The sequence below is a fragment of the Meriones unguiculatus genome, chromosome 11 (genome assembly GCF_030254825.1).
Source record: "Meriones unguiculatus strain TT.TT164.6M chromosome 11, Bangor_MerUng_6.1, whole genome shotgun sequence".
In the NCBI taxonomy this organism is placed as follows: domain Eukaryota; kingdom Metazoa; phylum Chordata; class Mammalia; order Rodentia; family Muridae; genus Meriones; species Meriones unguiculatus.
Window position 1 is genome coordinate 46,714,381 of NC_083359.1, and position 25,785 is coordinate 46,740,165.

The window sequence follows — 25,785 nt, forward strand, 5'->3', positions numbered from 1 at the left end:
TATTTCTGTCCTCCCGATCACTCATCATAACCCTGTTCCAGACACTGGGTGGTTCTGGGGGCAGTGGCATGTAGCCAGCCCCTCCAGAGCTTGGCTGGGTGTGGGTGGCAGCCAGGATCTGGCCTACTTTGATCATGTGATAGCCAGAGAATGTTCTGCTAGTGAGATCCAGCTGTCCTCAGAAGCAGAAGGATTATGGTATGGTCCTGCCTATTAAAAATATCGGACTCAGAGTAAGCTCAGTGCCTGGAGTCACAGAGGCCCAACAGGCTATTTCTTAAACTTATTAAACAAATGAATCAACAAATCCAATCAAGTGAAAGATCTTTTAGGCACTCAAAGGGCTGACAAGTGATTTAATGAGAGCATCACCTCCAAGGTGGCTCTCTTCTTCCTCCTCATGAACAGGAAAACAACACTGCCTATGTCTGAAGAGTTTCATCTACATTACCTGAGTTTACACTAATGCTACACTAACCGCTTGACACATTCCTTCAGCCTGCACACGTAATGCTCATTTCACAGTGAAGCTGAGGCTCAGAAAGAACAGGCTGCACTCCATTTTGAGGGAAATGCTGAAGGATTTGCTGATGGCTTGTGGTGTGAGAAAAAAATGGCAGGCCAAAAATGAGATCAGTAACTTTGGTCTAATTAGCTTGATAAAGTTGCTAGTGACTAAGATAGCAAGACGTTTGGCCAATGTGGATCCTTAGCAGAGTGGAGTCAAGGGTTTAGCTCTGTACGTCTGGAGTTAAAGAGGGAGATGCTTGAGAGGCAATTAAATATTAGAAGAGGATGCTAAAGATGAAAGTGTATGGCCATAGTGCCAGAATGGAAAGCCCAGAGGTAGGAAATCATTAGAGAAACTGAATCTAGAAAAGAGAATGGGTTAGAGACAGTCTGGTGCAGAGACAGGAAAATAGGAGCAGCTGAGAAGACACAGGAGGGATACCTGTAGGGTGGAAACCTAGAGGAAAATGAAGACAGTATTTCAAGAGGGAAGGATGTAGTAGAGCCGATGCTCCTGCCGAGCTGCATTACTAGGTTAAGCCTGAGGATTCTTCATCCATTTTAACACACAGCCTGTTATGGCTGACCTTGACAAAGGCACCTTCGTGGGGCAGTGGGGAAGAAAGCTGGTGAGAGTGGAAACACAAATGGAGACAATTGTTCTTACGTGTTTTCAGGAAAAGAAAGCAAAGGATGGAACTGTAGCTGGACAGACCATGAGTGACTTTTCTGAAAATGAATATTACAGCCTGCTTGTGTCCAGAGGAGACTTATGTATGATTCAAGAACAACAACAACAAAAATTGAGTGACTGCAGGAGCATGTACCTGGTTGGCTAGAGGGTGGGGAGCAAACAGGACATGGGAGCATCTGGGCTTGGAGTGCCGCCTGCATTTGCTGAGTGGACTCTTCCCAAATGACATGTTCTTGACTTCCTTCCTCAGAGCTGCTTCAGACTTCCCGAGAACGCTGTTGCCTGGAAGAACAAAGCCCAGAATGCCACGCGTGCTATTTCTGCTTTGATAACCATGAATTAGAGAGAAAGGAGAAAGAAGAGGTGACAGAGGACTTTGTCTGAGCTGCTGAATTTAGGTGTGTGAGTGGTGAGCATGTCTGCAACATCACCTTGCTGGGATGTTTTCAAGGTTAGGAAGCATTTTCCAAAGGATAGAGACCACAAAAACATACATGAGAACGTCATCTAAGACAGTACCCCAAGGAAGCAACACAAGACTAAATAACAAGTATCAGTGGAGGCTGATGGGAGAGTGGGCCGCTGACCTCATGTAACCTAGAAAGGTCTTTGTGAACCTGCTGGTAGTGAGGGAAGAGGACAGGCACTGCCTCACACTGCCACTGTCAACCACTGGACGCCTTCTTCTAGATGCTTAGGATCCTTGACTCAGGCCACAGTAGAATTTGGGGCCTTGACACTGAAAAGAATTCTGGGACTAGCTGGCACGTTGAAGCAGAGTAGGAAGAGGGTTTTTAGATAGGCTCCCACATGAGAGTTAACAGAACAAGAGGTGTTCTGAGGAGAGTGAGACACGCCCAGCTGTGGTTGGGTATGTCCCTAGGAAGTGCTATGTACAGGAAGTGCTATGCACCGTTCTCAAAGAAAAGGCAAGCAAATCATTACTTTAGCATTTAACCATAAATTCCATTTTTGGTGACTCCCAAGTTACATCTCAAAAGGTTGCTAAGAAACCGCCCCCACCTGCCTTTTCCTTTTGATAACAGAGCTCTGTGAGGTGGCCCCAGAGACACCTTGGATGGAGCTCTAATCTGATAAAATGAAACAAGAAGCTGTTGCAGTCATACAAGGTCCACATCCCTTTCCTATAACTCGGTGTCTGAAAATTGTGAGTCCATGACTGGGAAGAGGGAAGGACCTTAAGCAATTGTTGATTACGGTGGAATTCTTGCTGCCCTGCTGGAAAAGACTTCATCTGGATTCCAGAGAGTGGAGGGAACATCTCTTCCATTTCTTGGATTTCCAATATTTCCTCTGCTCTTCTTCTATCCTGCCTCATACCAAGATGCTCACCACGTGTTCAGTGTTTGGAGACATATATGAGTGCTGGGCATGGACAGAGGGCAGGATAGGACAACCAGGTAAGTCCGAAAGAGGCAAAGCCTCAGGGAGCTGTAAACTCTACACAGGAGAACCTAAGAAATCTGTTTCTGATACAGGAAACAGCCTAAATGGTGAGGGAACACCAAACAGAGCTGGTTGAAACTGGTTGAACTATACTCTGAATGCACTTTAAAATTATTTTAATTTAGTGTACAAAATAATGAGTTTCATTATGATGTTTTCATATGTATATACCATTGTGTTTTGCTCATACCTACCTCTTCCATTGCTCCCCTTCTTGCTAATCTCCTCCTTACCCCATCCTTACCGTTCCTGAGCTCATCAATCCTTTTCTCTCTTTCATCATATGAATTAAGTCTAGATTCTACACATAAAAGGAAATAATTTGTCATCTCTTTTTCTTTTCCCTATTACCATTTCTTGTTCTCTCACACTCTTCCCTCCTAGAGTAGGCTGTAGTTTAGTGCCACAGCCAGCACTTGCTCTTCAAACCCAAGCAGTCAGTGGGTCAGTCAAGGACTAGTCTGGATTGAATGGTAGCATTTCCTGTGCTTTGAGGGCCTAGTAGCAAGTGTGAATATTCTGGAAGTGTTTCTGTAACTAGGCTGTGTGCCGGTTGAATGTCTTGCACACAATTGTGAAACAATTGTTCTTTGTGGTTTGGAGTTAAGAGCTGACGTTTTCTGGATGCACAGCTCTGGTGTTAGGGACACTCACTTATGCACCTAAGAGAACCAAGGTGACTCCTGGAGCCCCTTTGATGACATCTGTGCTTAATTTAAGCAGAACACAGGTGAGTATGAAGCACAGAAGTCACAGGGGGAGCCTGGAGTGCCGTGCTAATGGATCTCTCTGTGGACACCAGAAAAGCCAGCCTCAGGCTCAGACCTTCAGGCTCAGAACCTCCCCAACACCAGAACTCGCTGGAATGAGACAACTATGTATTTACTATATTTGTTTATTGCTATAACTCACAATAGTAATTTTTATTTTTACTTTTATTTTGCAGCTATCTTCCACTGCTGGGAAGAATACTGCTCCCCACGCCCTTGGGTGGCACTAAATGTAGATTTTTAGTATTGCCTATTTTATTAAAGCTAGTTTTTTTTTTTCATTGAGGAATATTAAAGATAATAGTAAGTGATGAATGCTGGAAGTGTCACTTGGATATGTGACAGTTGTGAGCACAAGAACATAATGTAAGGAATGAAGCTGAGCCCTGGTATCATCATCATCATCCTGTGTGGTAAAAGCTGCTTGCACTCTGCCACATTCTATACATGCCCACTTCTATGGGAAGTTCCAAAAAGGCAAAGCTTAACTGAGCAGATTAGCAGTTCCTCAGGCTGAGCCACTGAGCCGAGCACAGACACTTTTAGCTGGAGTGATGAAAGAGCTCTAAGTCATTTGTATCAATGGTTGCATGAAGCAGGGAATTTACCAGAATAGTCCACAGAAAATAGCCTCATGGTGTAAATTATATTTGAATAAAAGTTTTAAAATCTTTATTGTTGTTATTTATTTATTTGATTTTTTTTTTTAACTGACAAGGTTTCTCTGTGTAGCCCTGGCTGTCCTGTAACTCACTCTGTAGTCCAGGCTGGCCTTGAACTCACAGAGATCCACCTCCTTTGCCTTCCAAGTGCTGGGATTAAAGGAATCCACCACCATCACCCAGTCAGTTATAAAATCTTGAGAGCCCACAAAACAAAGTAAATTTTTGAGAGAGGCATTTGAACAGCTAAAAATTTGGAAATACTGGTCACTGTGATGATTTACATGTTTGGATACTTGGTCCTCAGCTGGTGGAACTTTGTGGAAGGCTGTGGGACTTTTGCTGGTAGGAGTGGCTCACTGGGTTCGAGTCACTTTCACTTTCTGTCCACTCTTTGTGTCCTGACTGCATTGCCGTTTGACGCTCCTGCCCAGGCTGGCCCTGCACTAGGCTTGCCCTACAGTGACTGAGTGTATGCCTTCCTAAGTTGTGATCAGAAACAGACCTGTCTCTAAGCATTGATAATAGATGGACAGTTGTGACCATTACAGCTGCCACAGGGGCTACTTTGATTGAAAGCCTATAAGGATGTTCAAACAATATTGCTGCAAGAACAGGTTGACTGCTGGCATAAATGCCACTAGAAAGAATGCTACCATTAGCCCAAATCAAGGGTGTGTCTACTCAGCAACACCTAATAGCGTAGCTGGGGGTAGGGCCATCTAAAGGCTAAGAATCATGGTGTAGTCATGAAGGTGAACATGGCTTATTTATGGTGAAGGCCAGGATGCCATTTCTGAGGGCACAGAATCAACCAACATAAACTAACGTGATCATTGGGTATAGTAGGCTGGTATTTGTCTATCTCTTGTCCTGTTTGGCCACCTTTTCACAAACAGAGCTGACAAGGAACTTCATGGAGCTTTAACCATGTTTAGGTTGCTGAGCATCTGCTTACAGTTCAGGAGACAGCTCCACTGGGGATGACATTCCAGTTAAAAAAATCCCGCTGATGGTGCAGAGGGTGGACAACCCTACCACAGAGTTTCCTTTGGGTTTTTAAGCTTGTGCAGATTGAAATAATTACTGTTTGTGACTTCCTTGATGAGGAAGCAAATGAAGATTCTGAGATGTCAACAGCTGGGTGAATGACGGGGCAGGACAGCCTTCCCCATGGAAATTCCATCTGCCCGAGGCCAGTCCCCCCTCCCCCCAGACAGAAACATGAGATGGGAAAGGCTCTAGAGAGCTCAGCTGTGAATTTCACCTCCTCATCCTTTGAGGCCAGGGCTATCTCCCCTGCTTGTTGCCACTCAAATGCAGTTTCTTAGATGCATCTCTCTGCTTCCTCCTGGGACTCTCACGCAGAAAATTCTCTCCACAAAGCCACAGCAATCCGCTTAAAGCCAACGGGACACAGCCACACTCCTGCTCAATGCTTTGCAGTGGCTTCTTATTTTATTGTTGTTTGCAGTATTTTTCACATTTGACCATTGTCATTTTATATTGTCTTCTTTGCTGTGTTCAGCCTTTTTACATGTGTAAGGAATATTATTTACCCTTAAAGATGGCGGTTGTGAGTCTGACAGTGAGAATTAAAACATGTTTCTTTTAAAAAGAGAGAGAGAATTAATTCCAAAAAAAAAGCCAACCTGGAAGTGACGTCAAATCTGATCTCAGCCTGAACTGTCTTGTGTGATTCCAAGGAGTCTAAGATGCAGTTGCATGGGATCCAGAGGCGCTATGGGCTGAGAGCTCACCGAATGCCTGGCTTGTGTTTGGGATACCTGAAGATAGTATAGAAACTGCTACCCCACTCATTAAAACCTTAAAAAAATTACAATATTATGTATCTATATCCTCAAGCTCCCAGTGTGGCCAAGGATGCCCTTGACCTTTTGACCCTCCTGCCTTCATTACCCACAGCTTCATGTGTTTGAAAACTTAGTGTTGTTTGGAAGACTGTGGAGCCTTTAGGAGGTGAGATGAAGGTTCCTGAGAGGTAGATCTTGAGTTTCATAGCCTGGCCTTGCTTCTCTACCTCCTGATCTACCCAAAGACGAGAAAACCACCATGAGGGACACAGTATCTCCTTAAAGTGTGAGTCAATGAAATCTCTCCTCTTTCACATTGTTTAGCCAGGTATTTTATCATAGTGGCAAAAAGCAATAAACATAACACATACACACTCACACACATACACACACTCACACATGCACACATACTCACACACATATACACTCACACACATTTACACTCACATACATACTTAGACACCACACTCACACACAGTCATATACACCACTCTCTAACACGCTCACATACATACCCACTCATATAAACACACACTCATACACATACACACTCACTCATACACACACTTTCACACACACACACACACACACACACACAGTTGTATGTGGAATTTTAGAGACGCCACAGAGCTCTTTACATACTGCTAAAGGTGACCATTAACAGCTGAGGTGGAATCCAGTTAAAATTCAATTTATAGTGAACCTAGCACTTAATGAAGGGCATTTAATTCCATTAACACAGCTTAGAGAGCTTCACAAGAGGAGGATGGATGACTGGCCAGCCCTGAAGAGGCTGAGTGGTTGAGAGGGGGAAGGCAGGAATGGGTGATTTCCCCGGGGTTCAGGGAGTAGACATTTGTACACCCTGTTGGAAGGCATGGAAGGGAACCTTGCAACACTTTGAAGAACTGTTTGGCCTATCTATCAGAACAAACAAAAGCAGGCATGTGTCACTTAGCACAGGTGTGTGGAGACACTTCCTATGAACGTGCTATTAAGATGCTCACTGTCCACAACAGAGGAGAACAGAAACAACCCCAGTATTCACGAATGAGGGATGGGCTGAATAACGAGTGTGCTCATGTAGTGTCACACAGTGCAGCTTTGGGAAACAATAAAACAGCAGAGTGTGCTCTGGCACACACACACACACACACACACACATATATACACACACATATAAAATGTGTGGATCCCCCAAAATGTATGTGTATGTGGATATACGTATATGGAAAGAAACAGGTTATTAAACGGTGCTTTTGGTGTTTTTTTTTTTTTTTTGGAGGATAAAAACAGACCATATAGATGCCTGGCAGTTTTCTGTAAGGCTAGGTGTGTGTGTGTGTGTGTGTGTGTGTGTGATTTTAATATTTCATTTTTCTTTGCACATACTTTTATTGCTCAAATTCCTACTACACACTTACACATATTAATTCTTAAGCTAAAATAATGCTTTGTAAAAACGTGAGAAATTCATTTATAAATGTTCAAGTTATGCTGTTCTCTCGCGTACTTACTGAATACGTAAGTCTGTCGCTTGAGGGCTCTGCCTGTAAAACATGTCCCAGTGCTTACTCCCTGAGCTTCGCAAGGTTGTGCTGCTGTTTACAGTGTTGCTCAGCCACAGCAGTGCAGCAGGCCTGGCGTCTTCTCATGGCAGCTACAGGAGAGAGAGGAGAAAGGCTGACAGTCTTTGAGCTGCTTCTGTTCACCAGCTGTAGAACTCCACCCATTCTCTGTGCCCTCATGTAACCTGCCTTCCCAGCCACTCAGCTCCTAGCCCTGGGACTGGGAGCTTATATCTGCAGAGTTGAGAGCATGAGTAAATGAATGAGTAAAGGAAGGAAGGAAGGAAAGAGGGAAGAAAGGTGGAGATGCTCTTGTCAAGAAAGAATAGTATGGCCGCGGAAGGTGGTGAGCCCGAGAGCCACAGCACCCTCCGTGTGCTGCTGAGGATGGGAACGGGATGAGTGATGAGTGGCTTTTCTGATGTGGGCACTGGGGAAGAATGTAGGCTAGTGACAAGCACCCAGGATTCATGTCCATGCTGTGAACCAGGAAACAACAGACACTGAGTCCTTAGAAGAGCTGCTTGATATTTCAAATAGCATATATGTTTAAAATATGTCTCCAAGAAACACTAGTCAGTTTCTTTCATTCTTGTTATCTTCATACACTCTGAAGTACTCACCTGTTTGAGCAAAGGTCTCTATTCTTTCACTAGGCCTTTTCTGGAGCTCCACAAGGAGAGCAACAGAACCAAAAAATCTGGGCACGGGGTCTTTTCTGAGACTGATACTTCAACCAAGGACCATGCATGGAGATAACCTAGAACCCCTGCAGAGATGTAGCCCATGGCAGTTCAGTCTCCAAGTGGGACAGAGACTGTTTCTGACACAAACTCAGTGGCTGGCTCTTTGATCTCCTCCCCTTGAGGGGGAAGCAGCCTTACCAGGCCATAGAGGAAGATAATGAAGCAGGTCCTGATGAGACCTTATAAGCTAGGGTCAGATAGAAGGGGAGGAGACCTCCCCTGTCAGTGGACTTGGGGTGGAGCATAAGAGGAAAAGAGGGAGGGCAGAATTGGGAAGGGAAAAGGGAGGGAGCTACAGCTGGGACACAAAGTGAATAAATTTTAATAAATAAAACATTTTAAAAAGTTGGCTAAGGAACACATTGCAACAGATTGTATCTCTCTTTAAGGGATATGTCATACTTTACAGTTCTTAGTACTCATTCTGTGTGGAACACTCCTTCATTTCTTCCTTCCTTCTATCTTTCCTTCCTTCTCCCTCACTAACCATGTATCCCAGGCTGGCCTTGGGCTTACTATGTAGCTAAGGATGACCTTGGACACTGCCTTTTGGAAGGGCTTAGCCTTTTGGAAAAAGTTGTGTGAAGTTTTAGGCATGGAACCTGTTCTAGTTCTTAGCCCTAGTTCTGGCTCTGCCTGGATCTTTGGCCCCATATAAAATATTCCTCCAGTCTTAGCTTTGGCTTTCCTGTCTGTTAGTGAGCATAGTAGACAGGATCACTCAGAATATTCTGGTTCTATTGTTTCAGAGCTTCCAACATGGGGCAAGTTTTGGTGACTCTATGGACCAAATTGTGTCCCTCTAAGCTCATAGTCCTCTTATCTCCCGTGTGGCTGTATTTCTTCTGAGGAAGAGTCTCACATGTTACAGGCTGGTCTCACACTCTCTGCGTAGCCAAGGATACATGTGGTTGTATGTGAATCCAGGGTATTAGATTATAGAATGTCATAATTCTGGCCTCTGGGACTCTGAGGCAGTAAATTTCTGTTGTTTAACCTCACAATAGGGCATTTTGCTCTATTATCACAAACTGCCTCATATACTGAGAACCATCTGCTTTGATGAATCCTATACCAATATAGAGGCATCCCTAAAGGTAGGCTGGTGAGGACTTTTTGGAACACATTCTGGGTCTATGTCAAGGTGACTTATTCTAGTGAGCCATAAAGGATGTCAATATATATAGAATTGAACAAGTGGATAAAATGGTCATAAGTAGCCATGACTTTGAAATTTTCTTGAGGTCTTTCAGGTCAGGGAGTCTGAGAAAAGCACAGAATTCAGAATTCACAAGAGCTAGGATGGCAACTATCTCTACCCCCACACCTACAGATGTATACTCATGCACACACAGAGAGACACAGACACACACACACTGATGTACATGCTCACATATACATGCGTGCATGTGTAGCATGCACACACACACACACACACACACACACACGAGTGTGTGACAAGAACCTGAAGCTCAGACAGCTTGTAAGGATTGACTGGGCATAGTAGGTGTCAGTCTGGCAGATTTTTGGGAGTGCTTTTTAGTTAGGTAAGGGACTATGTGAGATTCTGGTAACACTTGACAAGAGGGATGGGGACTGCTTGTGAGCCTGTATGAACCTCATGGAATCTGGTAGCGGAAAGCTTAGCTATAGAGATTGAATTTGTGTTAGATTTCCCACTGTTGTGACAGCTAAGAGAAGCAATTTAAAGAAGGAAAGACTTACTATGGCTCTTGGTTTCAGAGCTGCCAGCCCATGTTGGTCTGACTCCATGGTCATGGGCCTGTTGGGAGGGAGAAGGACCTGAAGGAGGAAAGCTGCCGATTCGTGGTGCCTGAAAAACAGAGAGGAGTAACAGGAAGGGGCTGTGGGTAAGATACAAACTTCAAAGCCACATGCCTGTGGCTCACTTCCTCCAGCTACACTCTGCCTCCCACAGCTGCCAGACAGTGTAACCCTCGTCTGAATTTCTTGACACATTGCAGCATTCATTAGGTCAGAAGGACCTAACAGGGTCTGGAGACATTGTCATAGAAGCTTCCTGGAGCACGCTTTACGAATCTGCTAGGCAGCTCTTGGCTCAATCAAATAGACAGTTAGGATGAGTCACCCCCCTTCTTGTATTAATGCTTAGTGGCTGTTAGAAGTTAAGCGTGACTTCCCGGAATCTATACCCTTTCTTATGTTGTGTTTAAAGTGTATCAATTACACATATTGATGAAGTCCAACGTGATGCTGCAGCTCATGTGTACAGTCTGCACCAATCAAGTCAAGGCAATTAGTACTCCTCTCCGCATTGCTTTTCTTGGAGCCTTTGTACGACCTTCTATGGCATAGAATGGCCTTCCATACCTCAGTTTCCTTACTCATGAAAAGACTCATGAAACACTCCGTGAGGTACTGGGAAAACAAGTTAGTCGCAGGTGCTCGGTACGCTGCCTGGCACACAAGGTCTCAGCCCACAGTGAGACTTTTTCTCTTTAATTTGGCCTTTTTCTCTTTAATTTCTCTTTAATCCACCTGACGATGTGGAGTGTGGGGACAGGGGAAGCAGAGGGAGCCATGTACTCTTTCAGCCCCAGGATTCCCCCTCCACAAGCTACTTACTGCTGGATCAGGAAAGCTGGGCAACCCCTCTTTGCATAAAAATAGATAAAACGAGGTCTTTTTGAGATGGGTTCACTTGCTGAAGAACTCTTGGGAATCCATTAACTCCAGTATTACTGAACATCTGAATGCAATTTGCAAGCTATAATAACATCTTTTTCGTTAGCAAATGTTTATGCTGCTCTATAATTTTCTTTTCCATATGAAAATAGACCTGTCATCCTAAGGTGGTCGGCCAGCTGCCTCTATAATGTCGAAAATAAGCAGGAAGGATGGTTGCGCCCATAGTCTGTTTGAGGAATGAGTGTTTGTGTTAGCAAGTAGGGTCTGGGGTCTACTTCTGTCTAATGTGTCAAGAAGGAGACGGTGTGGGACCCTAGAAGAAATGAATTAGGAAAAGGCTGGCAAGTAAGCAAGGAGAGAAGCAGCATTTCCGGAAGTCCCACTTTGTGCTAAACAGTACCCTGGACTCTTGCTCATTTTAGTCACATTCACTTTGCATGTTAAATACTCAAGTTCCCCCAGTAGCGTTTCCCAAAAGTGGCCCCCTGGCCTCACTAGATTTAGAACCTCAGTGGGTTTTGTTTTGACATTTTCATTTTCTGTGCATTTTTTTGGTCTATGGATTTCATTGTCGAGAGAGGCTAAATCTTATAGCACAAGAGAAAGCTAAATGATTTTTCGAAGGTAGTGTTCTTTTACACAATAGACACAATTTGTTTAAGCTTCCTCCAAAGATTTATTTTTATTCTACATAACTGGATAACCTAGTCACCATTTATATTGAACCAGCTTCTTAATTAATTATTTGATGCACCAGTTCAGCAAATAATTATGCCTACTGAGTACAGTGGTGCTGGGGTGAACTACAAGGAGCCACCTACTGAGTACATTGCTGCTTTGGGTGTTGGAAACACTGCTGCTAAGGTTGAAGTCTGCCATTAGCAGTAAGCTCTGAGCTCAGTGCAAAATGGCAGGCTACCTTTGTCAGCGAGGCTTTCTCTTCTTTCCCTGGTGGATCCAGGACACCTCACCTTCTACCTGAAGAATGCCATGTGGCCTTCAGGAAAATTACAGGTCCAGCTTCCTCTCTCTTGACAGAACCTGTTCAATAAGCACCCGGGATTCCTGGAAAGCCTTCCCATGGTAAACGAGGTCTCTCAGTACCTTAGCCATTCAGCCCAGTGACATTTGCCCACCCTCGATTTCCCCACCGCCTCTGCAAAGTTCTATATAACCCTTCTTCACCCCAAATAAAATTGATCTGCCTCCCTGCAGCTGATCCTGTAAAGTTATTTCCATTCCTGTTCATGGGCTTCTGCTTCCTTGTTCCTGAGGAACTGCAGCCAAAGAACAAGGGAGAGCTGCGCTGAGGCGGAACTACAGGTGCTGCCTTCTGAGTGCACTGGTGTGACACGGAGCCATCGCTTTGCTTCAGCGCAGGCCATCAGGAATATAGACGACTATAACAGAGTCTGAATATTTCGTGAGTGGGAATGTGAGGTCTTAGAAGCCCCAAGGAGAGTCACTGACTTGTTTTTGAGGGTGGTAGCTGAGATGTGATGAAAAAGGTAGAAGAAATACACGCAAATAAGAGCGTACTAGGGTTGAAGCACCACAGTACTATCTTCATGGCTGTAATGCAGTGTGAGAAGTAGGGCACGTGATTGGGTAACATTTTACACACATCAGACATTATCTACAGGGTGATGGGCAGCACGTTTTCTAGAGAGTGCTCTTGTTGGTGTGTGAGACATGAGCAGGGTTAGGAGCGGATCTCCAGTCTGCACCACCAGTTGTGAGAACACTGCTATTAATTCGGTGAAAGGTGAAAGTGACTTGGGACAAACCAGTGGGTGGTGGAAATGGCGACCAGTTGCCAAATCTGAGATATATTGACTGGAGTAAAATCACTGTGTTTGCTGGGTAATATGGAAATCAACTAAGAAGCAGAACAAACCACTCACCAGCGTCCAACCTTCAGAACCACCACTCTTGCCTAATATTTTTTATTCTTATTAAAAAAATTATATTGTGTACCACTATTTTCCACACCTTGGTTGACTTCTCATAAACTTTTTGTGAGTGTCCCTGCTTGCCATGTTGTGCACACATTCACAATATATTGAAGAAATCCTTATTGATGGAGACTGAGATTCATAGTCACGTGTTTCTACCGTAAGCTATTCTTACTTAAAGTTTCTCTATCTTAGACTCTTTCCAGGGAATAATTCTTAGAGAATACTGCAGAGTTGTTTCAAGAGCTATTTGAAGTGAAGACTTGTTGCTAGTTTTGTTTCATCTTTTCATATACAGTTTCTTTGGCTCAAGAAGACTTCTGGACACAATAGACTCTAGACATTATCTGCTACTGACATCTTCTAGATCTGTCTAGACTTTTGAGCATAGGCAGCTGCTTCCTCAGAAGGTGACCCAGAGCCTGGAGAGCTTGTTCCTGCTGGCCCTTTTCTGTAGTAAATCTTCCTTGTTCATAGAGGGCTGTAGGCTTTGATTTTCCAACAAACCTACTTTATTTAAGGTTTTTGAACACTTCTACCTCACTTCCAATCCACTAACCAGAGGTAGAGGAGAAAGAAGGTTATTAGGAAAAAGGGCTTGTAGACCTTTTTTAGAAGTAGTTCTTTGGAGTGAGTATACTCTTCATTGTCTGCATAGCAGCAGATAAGTCCAAATGCCAACACCAAACAGTAACACGAATCAGCGTAATTCAGCAGAAACAGTAAGACTTCACTGAATCTGAAACTTAGTTGGATTGCCCTGAAAAGTTCTCTGGAATGTTACTCTTTGAGAAGTGCAGTGTCAAAGAACGAAGGGCAGTAAAGCATTTTTGTTGATATCAAAAAGCATTGTCTCACTGTCCCGGGCTTCTATAGATGTCCTCTCCGCACAGTCTACCCAGGAGTGTTTCCAGCTGACCACAGTCACACCCTTAGCATGAGACAACTTGAAGCAAAACATCAAATAGCACAACTGAATCTTCAAAGAAACCAGAAACTTCTGCTTCATATCTTCTTTCCGTTTTTTTAAATTGTCTTTTCCTCTAACATTAACAGTCTACACATAATTTTATAGTTTTATGGTTCCCATAATTCCCTTATTATGGGAACCATAAAACTAGAACTTTACATCATATTTTTAAATGAAGTGCTTATGTACAATACATCAAATAGTCAAACAAAATAACCTTAACTTTCTATCAATATACAATAGTTACTCAAAATAACATTAAATTTCTACCAATATACAATAGTTACAAAATAACCTTAAATTTCTATCAATATACATTAATTTATACTGAAGTAAAATAACATATCAAATGACCAAAACCAAAATATCCACACCCGCTATAGGAAATTGAGGAGTCATATTTTTAAAATTACTTATGTGGAGTCAAAGATACCTTTTGAGTGGCCTATGAAAATTGGGATATTGGCCAAGTCCTGAAAAAGTTAGTTGTATTTGTTTTTGTCTATTATCTGTGTTGTCTTTCTAGTCTCTGTGTTGTCTCTCATTTGGGTTAGCCTTTTTGAAGATGATTTGCATGCAAATTTTGGGAAAAATCAGTAACTGAGGGAGTCTGTGAGAGTGAATCATAGAAGGTATTTGCTTTGTGAAGACATTTATGTCTCAGCTGATAGGAGGTTTTCCCTGGTTAGATCTAATCTTTATATGTTTTGTTGGTAACCATATTCCTTGTAGAGACATAAGCATAACCACTTTAGAAAACATTAGGTTTTCTAATGTTTTCATTCTAATGTCAACACATCCTTATAGTATATTGGTTGTCCTAGTTCTTCAGTTTTTCTATAACCTAATGTCTCTTAGCTGTTGTTCCTTTTTCATCCATATTAAAAAATTTAGAGTTAACAAAGTATTATTTAGTCTGTCCCTGGGGGGGGGGTGTTAATCTTACTTTTTTATTTAATAAGCATCTCTTTTAAGGTGCATTGGCTCTTTTTTATTTTTAGTTTTTACAATTTATCCCATTTTATATCTTGATTGTAGCCCCTCCCTCATCTTCTTCCAGTCCCATCCTTCCTCCTTCTTCCCCCAATTCCCTTCCCCTAGTCCACTGAAAGGGGGAGTCCTCCTTTCCTGCCATCTGACCCTAGCTTATCAAGCTTCCTCAACACTGCCTGTATCCTCTTTCTTTGTGGCCTGGTAAGGCCATGTCACCAGGGGTAAGTGATCAAAGAGCAGGCAACTGAGTTTATATCAGAGACAGCCCTTGTTCCCCTTATTGGGGAACCTATTTGGAGGTTGAGCTGCCTATGGGCTACATCTGAGCAGGGGGTCTAGTTTCTCTTCATGCATGAACCTTTGTTGGTGCATCAGTCTCTGCAGGACCTCTAGGGCCCTGATTTTTTTTTCTTGGTCTTCTTGTGGAGCTCCTATCTTCCCCACCCCCAGGGTCCTTCTATCCCCCACTTCTTGCATAAGACTCCCTGTGCTCTGGCCAAAGTCTGGCTGTGAGTATCTGCATCTGCTTTGATCCCCTGTTGGGTGGAGCCTTTCAGAGGACTTCTCTGGTAGGCTTCTGTCTTATTCCTTCTCTTCCACCACTTCTGGTATCTATCCTGTTAGCCATTCTGATTGAGATTTTAGCATTCTCCCTAGGGTTCTTCTTGTTGTTTAGCTTCTTTAGGTCTATAGATTTTAGTATGATTAGGCTATATTATATGGTTAATATATGCTTATAAGTGAGTATATACCATGCATGTCTTTCTGATTCTGGGTTACCTCATTCAGGATGATCTTTTATACTTGCATCCATTTGCCTGCAAATTTCATAATTTCCTTTTTTTTAAATAGCTGAGTAGCATTCCTTTGTGTAAATGTATCACAATTTCTGTATTCATTCTTCTATTAAGGGACATCTAGGCTGTTTCCAGATTCTGGCTATTATAAACAAAGCTGCTATGAACATAGTTGAACAACTGTCCTTGTTGAATGGTGAAGCATCTTTTGGGTATATGCTCAGGAGTGGTATAGCTGGATTCTGAGGTAGCACTAGTCCCAGTTTTCTGAGGAAGTACCACATTGATTTCCAAAGTGGTTGTACAAGTTTATAGTCCCACCAGCAATGGAGGAGGGTTCCCTTTTCTCTACATCCTCTCCACCATGTGTTTTCACTTGAGTTTTTGATCTTAGTCATCCTGATGGGTTTAAGATGGAATCTCAGAGTCATTTTGATTTTCATTTCCATGATGACTAAGGATGTTAAACATTTCTTTGTTTCTCCACCATTCAGTGTCCCACTGTTGAGAATCCTCTGTTTAGCAATGTACTCTACTTTTTAAAATTGGATTGTTTGGTTTGTTGTTGTTTAATTTCTTGAGTTTTTTAAAATGTATTTTGGATATTAGCCTTCTGTCAAATGAAGGCTTAGTTGGTGAAGATCTTTTCCCAGTCTGTAAGCTGTTGATTTGTTCTGTTGGCAGTGTTCTTTGCTTTATAGAAGATTTTTAGTTTTATGAGGTCTCATTTATTAATTGTTGATTATGTAGCCTGAGCTGTTGGTGTTCTGTTCATAAAATTGACTCCTGTGCCAATGAGTTCAAGGCTCTTCCCCACTTCTTCTTCTGAAAGAGTTAGTGTGTCTGGTTTTATGTTGAGGTCTTTGATCCACTTGGACTTTAATTTTGTTCAGGGTGTTTGATATGGATCTATTCACTTTTCTACATGTGAACATCAAGTTTAACCATCACCATTTGTTGAAGATGATCTTTCTTCTGGTGTATGGTTTTGGCCAGCTGGACCTCAACACAAACAGAAGTAGCAAAAAGCCTACACACATGGAAACTGAACAACTCTTTACCCAGTGACAGCTGTGTCAGGGAAGAAATAAAGAAAGAGATTAAAGGCTTCTTAGAATTCAACGAAAATGAAGGCACAACATACCCAAACTTATAGAACACAATGAAAGCAGTTCTAAGAGAAAAGTTCATAGTACTGAATGCTTTATAAAGAAATTTTAATCAGCTCATACAAACAGCTTAATGGCTCATCTGGAACCTTAGGGGAAAAAATTAAGCAGACACACCCAGGAGGAGTAGACTGCTAGAAATAATCAAACTCGGAGCTGAAATCAACAAACTAGAAATAAAGAAAACAATTCAAAGAATCAACAAAACCAAGAGTTGGTGCTTTGAGAAAATCAACAAGATAGACAAAGCCTTAGCCAAACTAATTAAAAGGCAGAGAAAGACTATCCAAATCAACATACTCAGAATTGAAAAGGGGACATGATGACAGACATTGAGGAAATCCAAACAATCAAAAACCTGTACACCACAAAATTTGAAAATCTAAATGAAATGGACAATTTTCCTTACAGATTCCACTTACCAAAACTGAATCAAAACCAGGTAAATAAATTTATCGTTCTATATCCTCTAAAAAAATAGAATCAGTCATCAAAACTCTCCCATACAAAAAAGTGCAGGGCCAGATGGTTTCAGCACAGAATTCTACCAGACCTTCGAAAAAGAGCTAATACCAATACTCTTCAAACTATTCAGTAAAAATAGAAGCAGAAGAAACATTATCAAACTCATACTATGAAACCACAGTCACCTTGATACCTCAACCTCACAAAGACCCAACAAAGAAAGAGAATTTCAGACCAATTTCCCTATGAACATTGACACAAATATACTCAATAAAATGCTAGCAAACTGAATTCAAGAACACATCAAAGATATCATCCACAATGATCAAGTAGGCTTCATTTTAGGCTTGCAGTGGTAGTTCAATATATGTAAATCCATCAATGTAATCCACTATATAAACAAACTGAAAGAAAAAAAACAAAACATGATCAATTGGGTTTCTACAACTGCTTGTTCTCTAAGAGTGTGCAGTATACCCGTAATGTGCTTTATATTGTAATATGCAAAGAACTGTTTCATCTTATTGGATCTGTATGCACGAACATTATCAGTCTTAATTTTTGCAGGTATCTCCATAATTGCAATTATTTTTAATAAATGTATAATTACACAATCAGCCTTCTCAGAACTTACAACAGTTGCCCATTGAAACCTTGAGTATGTGCCAATGGCATGGTGTATATATTTTTGTTTTCCAAATTCTGCAAAATGAAAAATATTCATCTGCCATATTTTATTTCTTTTCGCACACCCCGGGTTACTACCAGCAGGTAACAGAATTTGGTTATATAGAGAACATGTGGGAAATAAAAAAAAATTTTTTTTGGCTTGTTGCCTGTCAAATGATTTTTTTTAAAACTTTTCCATTAACATGATGTTTCTCATGGAACTTGGAGGTTTCTAGCACATTACTTATCAGTAATTTGTTAATTTTCTCATTTCCTCATGCCAATGTATCTGGCAAACCTATATGAGATGGAATATGAGTAATATATAATATATAGTTTCTACTGCTAATGGACTGTTGTAATCACATGAATAACAAGGTCAATTCTGAGTTATCAGGAACAAATTCAACAGTCTCTATATGCAAAACAACACTTTCTACATATAAAGAATAAGTAATTATATTAAGAGACTCAGAAAAATCTAATAATACTGTAAGGATTGCATATAGTTCTGATTTTTCAACTGAGGTATATGGACTTTTAATCACCTTCCTTATTTTGTCTCACTTATAAACTGCCATGCTCATTTTGTTTGCATAGGTATAGAATGTTGGCACCCCTGGAATTGGTGTTCTCTATACAATACATGGAAGAATCCAATTAGTTTTTTTTAAACTTTTATTAGGTACACTTTATTCACTTTGTATCCCCCCATAAACCCCTCTCCCCCTACTCCTAATCCCACATTCCCTCCCCCTTCTTCACGCATGTCCCTCTCTAAGTCCACTGATAGGGGAGGTCCCCCCTCCTTCCTTCTGATCTTAGTCTATCAAATCTCATCAGGAGTGGCTGCATTGTCATATTCTGTGGCCTGGTAAGGCTGCTTCCCCCTCAGGGGAAGGTGATCAAAGAGCAGGCTAATCAGTTTATGTCAGAGGCAGTCCCTCTTCCCATTACTATGGAACCTACTTGGACACTGAACTGTCATGGGCTACATCTGTGCAGGGGTTCTAGGTTATCTCTATGCATGGTACTTGGTTGGAGTATGAGTCTCTGGAAAGACCCTGTGTTCAAATTTTCTGGTTCTGTTGCTCTCCTTGTGGATTTCCTGTCCTCTCCAGATCTTACTATTTCCCACTTCTTTCATAAGATTCCATGCACATTGCCCAACAGTTGGCCATAAGTCTCAGCATTGGCTTTGAGAGTCTGCAGGGCAGAGCCTTTCAGAGGCCCTCTGTGGCAGGTTCCTAACTTGTTTCTTGTTTTCTTCTTCTTCTGATGTCCATCCTCTTTGCCTTTCAGGATGGGGATTGAATATTTTAGTCAGATTCTTCCCTCTTGATTAGTTTCTTTAGATGTACAGATTTTAGTAGGTTTATCCTATATTACATGTCTATATGAGTGAGTATATACCGTGTGCGTCTTTCTGTTTCTGAGACAGCTCACTCAGGATGATACTTTCCAGTTCCCACCATTTACCTGCAAATTTCATGATTTCCTTGTTTTTCATTGCTGAGTAATATTCCATTGTGGAGATGCACCACAATTTCTGTAGCCATTCTTCAGTTGAGGGACATCTGGGTTGTTTCCAGCTTCTGGCTATTACAAATAAAGCTGCTACAAACATGGTTGAGCAAATGTCCTTATTGTGTACTTGAGCCTCTTTTGGATATTTGCTTAGAAGAGGTATGGCTGGATCTTGAGGAAGCATTATTCCTAGCTGTCTGAGAATGCACCGGATTGATTTCCAGAGTGGTTGTATAAGTTTACATTCCCACCAACAGTGGAGGAGGGTTTCCCTTTCTCCACAACCTCTCCAGCATGTGTTGTCACTTGAGTTTTTGATCTTGGCCATTCTGATGGCTGTAAGGTGAAATCTCAGGGTCGTTCTTACAGACCTTGAAAGAAAAATCCTCAATTTCATATGGAATGACAAGAAACCCAGAATTTCTAAAACAATCCTCTACAATAAAAGTTCTTCTGGAGGTATCTCCATCCCTGATCTCAAGCTGTACTATAGAGCAAAAGTAATAAAAAGTGCATGGTACTGGCATAGAAACAAAATGGTGTATCAGTGGAACCAAATAGAAGACCCAGAAGTAAACGCACACACTTATGAACACCTGTTTTTTGACAAAGAAGCCAAAACCATTCAATGGAAAAAATATAGCATCTTCAGCAAATGGTGCTGGTCTAACTGAATGTCTACATGTAGAAAAATGCAAATAGATCCATACTTATCACCCTGCACAAAACTGAAGTCCAAGTGGATCAAAGACCTCAACATAAAACCAGACACATTAAATCGGTTAGAAGAAAAAGTGGGGAATACCCTCGAACTCATTGATACAGGAGACAACTTCCTGAACAGAACACCAATAGCGCAGGCTCTAAAAGCAACAATCAATAAATGGGACCTCATGAAACTGAAAAGCTTCTGTAAATCAAAGGACACCATCATCCAAACAAAGTGACTGCCTACAGATTGAGAAAGAATCTTCAACATCCCTTTATCTGACAGAGGACTCATATCCAGTATATATAAAGAACTAAAGAAACTGAAAAGCAACAAACAAAGTAATCCAATTAAAAACTGGGGAACAGAGCTAAACAGCGAATTCTCTGTAGAGGAATATCGAATGACAGAGAAACAGTTAAATGCTCAATGTCATTAGCCATCAGGGAAATGCAAATCCAATTAGTTTTTTTAGTAAATTATATATGTTTGCTTTTTGTGCATTTGTTTTTAGTTTCTCCCAACTAGTTACTACAATCGCTTTGTCAATCTTCATTGATCAGTTTTGACTGGGTCAATTGATATAGTCTTCTTCTATCTTTTATAATTAATTTAGAAATACTTTTAAAATTTCTTCAATTTTTTACTTTATGTGCTACAAAAATCCATTCTATAATACTAACTTCCATTTTCATAATGAACCCAGTATGAGAATGAGTTAAAGGCAAAATGATCAAAATATAATCAAGTTTAGGATCAATTTGATCCACATATGGATCTTGCAGTCTTTGTTTTACAAGAGTTAACTCTCTTTCTGCTTCAACTGTTAGAGATTTTGGACTGTTTAAGTTTGAATCTCCTTGTAATGTTTGAAACAATTACTTAACTCATATGTTCGCAACCCAGTTGTAGGTATCAGCCAGTTAATATCTCCCATTAATTTTTGAAAATAGTTTATAATTGGTCCCAGTGGATCTGTACCATTTGTGGTCAATTTTTTTGTTGATTGATCTGATACTCAAATAACTAAGGGAATGTCCTTGTATTTTTTTCTTGAGCAATCTGTAACCCTCAGCATGGCAGAATTATTTGTGTTTTTTTTTTTTAAACATTTTCTCCAAAGTATCTGCATCAGAATCAGCCAACAAAATATCATCCATGTAATGGTATACGATAGTGAGGAAACTGCCTATGAATTATTTCTAACAGTTGCCACACAAAATATTGACATAAAGTTGGACTATTTAACATTCCCTGAAGTACCTTCCAATGGTATCTTTCTATTCGACCACTATTGTTCAGAGTAGGTACTGAGAAAACAAATCTTTCCCTATCCTGCTCATGTAAAGACATTGTGAAATAGCAATCTTTTAAATCAATTATTTCTATAAGTCATGATCTAGGTAACAAAGAAGATAAAGGAAGTCCAGGTTGTAAAGAACCCATTGGCTGAAAGACTATTCACTGCTCTTAAATCTGTTAACATTCTCCATTTTCCTGATTTTTTTTTTTTTACAACAAACACAGGGGAATTCCATAGGCTGGTAGACTTCTCTATGTTAGGCCTCCAGCTGCTCCTGTACTAGTTGTGCAAGTTCCTGCATTTTTTTTCTTCTGTTATGGGCCACTGCTCTTGCCACTCAGGTATGTTCAATAACCATTTCGGGAGCAAGGCTGTTGGTATATCAGCAGTGGCCCCTATTATAAATTAGGAAATTCATCTGATCCTGTTTTATCAGGTATCTTCAGGATCAGATGAATGGGGAGGAGGTACCCCCCATCAGTGGACTTGGAAAGGGGCACGGTGGAGATGAGGGAGGGAGGGAGGGACTGGGAGGGAATGAGGGAGCGGGACATGGCTGGGATACAGAGTTAATAAAATGTAACTGATAAGAAAAAAATAAAATTAAAAAAAATAAATTAGGAAATTCAATTCTGTTATGTTCTCTGTTTGAACAATGGGCACAGCTTGTGCTTGTTCTTGATCACCTGTATTAATATCTTCTCCAGATGCATCTGCGTTATCATTCTTAATTTCCTCATTAGCTGTCCCTGGGATTGCAGAAATGTTAATTTGAATATCCCACTGTTGTAAAAGATCCCTTCCCCATAAATTTATGGGTATGTCAGTCACATAGGGTCTCAAATTCCCTGTTTGTCCTTCTGGTCTCACACATTTAATCCAATGGACACTTGGTCTTATTTGTGATAATTTATAATTCCTATAAACTGTGTATAAACTTTCTGAAGTGGCCAATCATGATTCTGTGGCTGCATTACTACTGGTCCCAGGAGGCTAGGGCTGGTCCACTTGCAGCTGCAGCAATGGCCCTACTTTGGGTGCCACTTGTAGGCTTTAATTTTTCAACAAATCTACTTTATTTAGGGTTCTTAAATACCTCCCTTTTAACCCACTGACCAGAGGTAGGGAAGAAAAAGGGTTATTAGGAAAAAGGAGTTGTAGACCTCTTTTAGAAGTAATGCTTTGGGGTGAGTCTATTCTTCATTGTCCAGATACCAGCAGACCAGTCCAAATACCAACATCAAACAGTAACACACATTAGCATGATTCAGCAGAAACAGTAAAATTCCACTGAATCTGAGTCAACAAAAACTGCAAGACTTAGTTTGATTGCCCTGGGAAGTTCTCTGGACTGTTACTATTTGCGAAGTGAGGTGTCAAAGAATGAAGGCCAGCAAAGCATTTTTGTTGATATCAAAAAGCATTGTCTCCAGATCCCACCAAAACCAGGAAAGTCTGAGCACAGGAGTCTTTCCTGAGACTGCTATTCCAACCATGGACTATGCATGGAGATGGCCTGAGACCCCTGCACAGATGTGGCCCATGGCAGTTCAGTGTCCAAGTGGGTTCCATTGTGATAGGAAGGGGACTGTCTCTGACATGAACTGATTGGCCTGCTCTTTGATTACCTCCCCCTGAGGGGGAAGCAGCATTGCCTGCCGGGCCATGGAGGAAGACAGGACAGCCACTTCTGATGAGACCTTGTTGACTGGGATTGGAGGGAGGGAGAAGGGGTCCTCCCCTATTGGTGGACTTGGGGAGGGGCATGCAGGCAGAGGGTGGAAGAAGGGAGGGATTGGGATGGGAGGAGGGAGGGAACCACGGGGGGGGAATACTAAGTGAGTAAAGTGTGGTTAATAAAGAAAAATAAAATTAAAAAATAAATAAATATTAATAAAGAAAAAAAATTGTAATTATCTTATTTTCTTTTTAAAATTTAAATTTTAATTTTTTATATTGATTATAGTTTATTCACTTTGTATCCCAGCTGTAGCCCTTCCCTCATTCCCTCCCAATCCCCACCTACCATTCCTCATCTCCTCCCTGGCCCTCTTTAAGTCCACTGATAGGGGAGTTCCTCTTTCCCTTCCATCTGACCCTGGTTTATCGGGCCTCATCAGGGCTGGCTGTGTTGTCTTCCTCTGTGGCCTAGCGAGGCTGCTCCTCCCTCAGGGGGTGAGGGAGAGGTCGGAGAGTCAGCCACTGGATTCATGTTGGAGACAGTCCCTGTTCCCCTTACTAGGGCACCCACTTGGATACTGAGCTCACATGGGCTGCATCTGGGCAGGGGTTCTGGGTTGTCTCCATGAGTGGTTCTTGGTTGGAGAATCAGTCTCAGAGGGGACCCCTGTGCCCAGATTTATTTGGTCTTCTTGGAGCTCCTGTCCTCTCCAGGTTTTACTAAATCCCCAATCTGGAAATTTAAAGTAAGAATTCCTGGGTTCTGTATGAAGAGATTTAGATTCATTAGACTTCCAATAAGAACAAATGATAGTTCTGTCTTCTTGTGCTCTTGGGTTATTTGTGCTTAGTTTTTACGAGTTTAAATATGTGGAAAATACTATCTCAAAGAGTTATAGCCAGGTTTCAGTGTATTAATCCTTGCAAGGTTCTCTATATGCTTACTATATAGTAAATGATAAATATATTATTGTTAGTATTGCATAAATAACACTTTAGGGTAGAACGCTTGTGAAGAACACAGTTTTGCTGGTTTTCATGGGTAAAGAGCTCTGTATCAGAGTGCATATAAACTTTATAATTGTAATGGTTGGTTTAGCTTTTTGTTGTTATGGATAAAAGTGGTGGTTTGTTGATTTAAATTGTTTTGATTAAATTACGTCGATTAAATAAAAAAAAAGCATTCTCTCACTGTCCCTGGGCTTCTATAGATGCCCTCTCCTCAAAGTTCACCCAGGAATGTTTTCACCTGGCCAAAGTCACACCTCTAGCATGAGACAGCTTTCACCAAAACAACACATGCCCTCTCATAAGACAGCTTTCAGCAAAATATAACATGACACAACTGAGTTTTCAAAGAAACCAGAAACTTTCATTTCAGAGGGCACCAGGACACACATACACCCTTTCTAGGCTTTAAAGTAGTAAAACAATTGAAAACATGGCCTCTAACTTCAGACAACATAAATCTGAATAAATCCAGAGTCAGGCAATTTCTTCTCCCTGCACATCAGTTTTCTCAACTGTGGAGTGGTCATGTTGGCAGGGTACAGCTTATCCAGTTATCACAGGTACTAATGAGATGAGTCTTTATGCTATCTTGTTACTCTTAAGATCTAAGGGAATGTTTACTCTTCATGTTATTTATATGTCGACCTCACAGTGCCTGCATTTTGAAACAGAGTTTAAATTAGAGTTAGAATTCTGTTATATTTATGTCCAAAGGACCTGGGTTTATCCAACTTCAATTTCCTATGAATGTCTCTAGGGCCTTGGATGATTTCTGTGAACCTCAGTTTTTTCCCACGAAAAATGTAGATGATCTGACTATATTAAGGGATGCTTCTGCAAATTAGTTAACTTCTGCCTACAGCAGTGCCTGCAAAGAAGTGAGTGCTGAGGATGCTGGCAGCAAGGATGCTGCATTTCCTCCTGCTTGTTGTAGATGTAGCTGCCTCTAACCCCCCACTCTCTGCTGAATCTCTTTAGTGTGTCTGGGAAGCTATGCGACCCCTCACACATGCAGTACTCGGAGCTCCAGGATAGTGAGTGGAGGGAAGAACATTTCACCTTACTTGGCAGATGGGGAAAATGAAGTTTAAGGTGATCATCTGACATGGATGAGGTACAGGATTCAAAATAGAGTGCTCTGTATGACTACACAACCCATGCCCTTCCACAGTACTATGCAATGTGCCCCTTGATTGTTCTTGACCACTGATAAAGACAGTTGGAGACCTGCCAGAAAAATGGTGTCCTTGAAGGCATGATGAAAAATGATCACTTTTCACAGTCTGAAGAGCTTCTTATTAAATTACCAGCTTCCTTTGCCCAAGGCTGGCCCAGGGAGCATTGGCTTTAGTAAGAGACTCCTTCTGATGAAGGGTGAACTTCAGCCTGGAGTCTGTTCTTTTGAATCAGTTCCAACAGTCTGATTTGATGTCATGAACCTCTTAATAAATGAGCTATTTTACTCAATTTCCAATAAACTTTCCCACCTTGGGGTGAAGAGGAAATTCTGCAGTGGACCTCACATGCACATAAAGTCAAAGAGGGGCTTCTTAGTATGGCTTCCATAAAGACAAAACATCAACAGCAAAGGAAACAGCCAGGCAGAAATGAAGAGTGATGAGAAAGAGACAGCGAG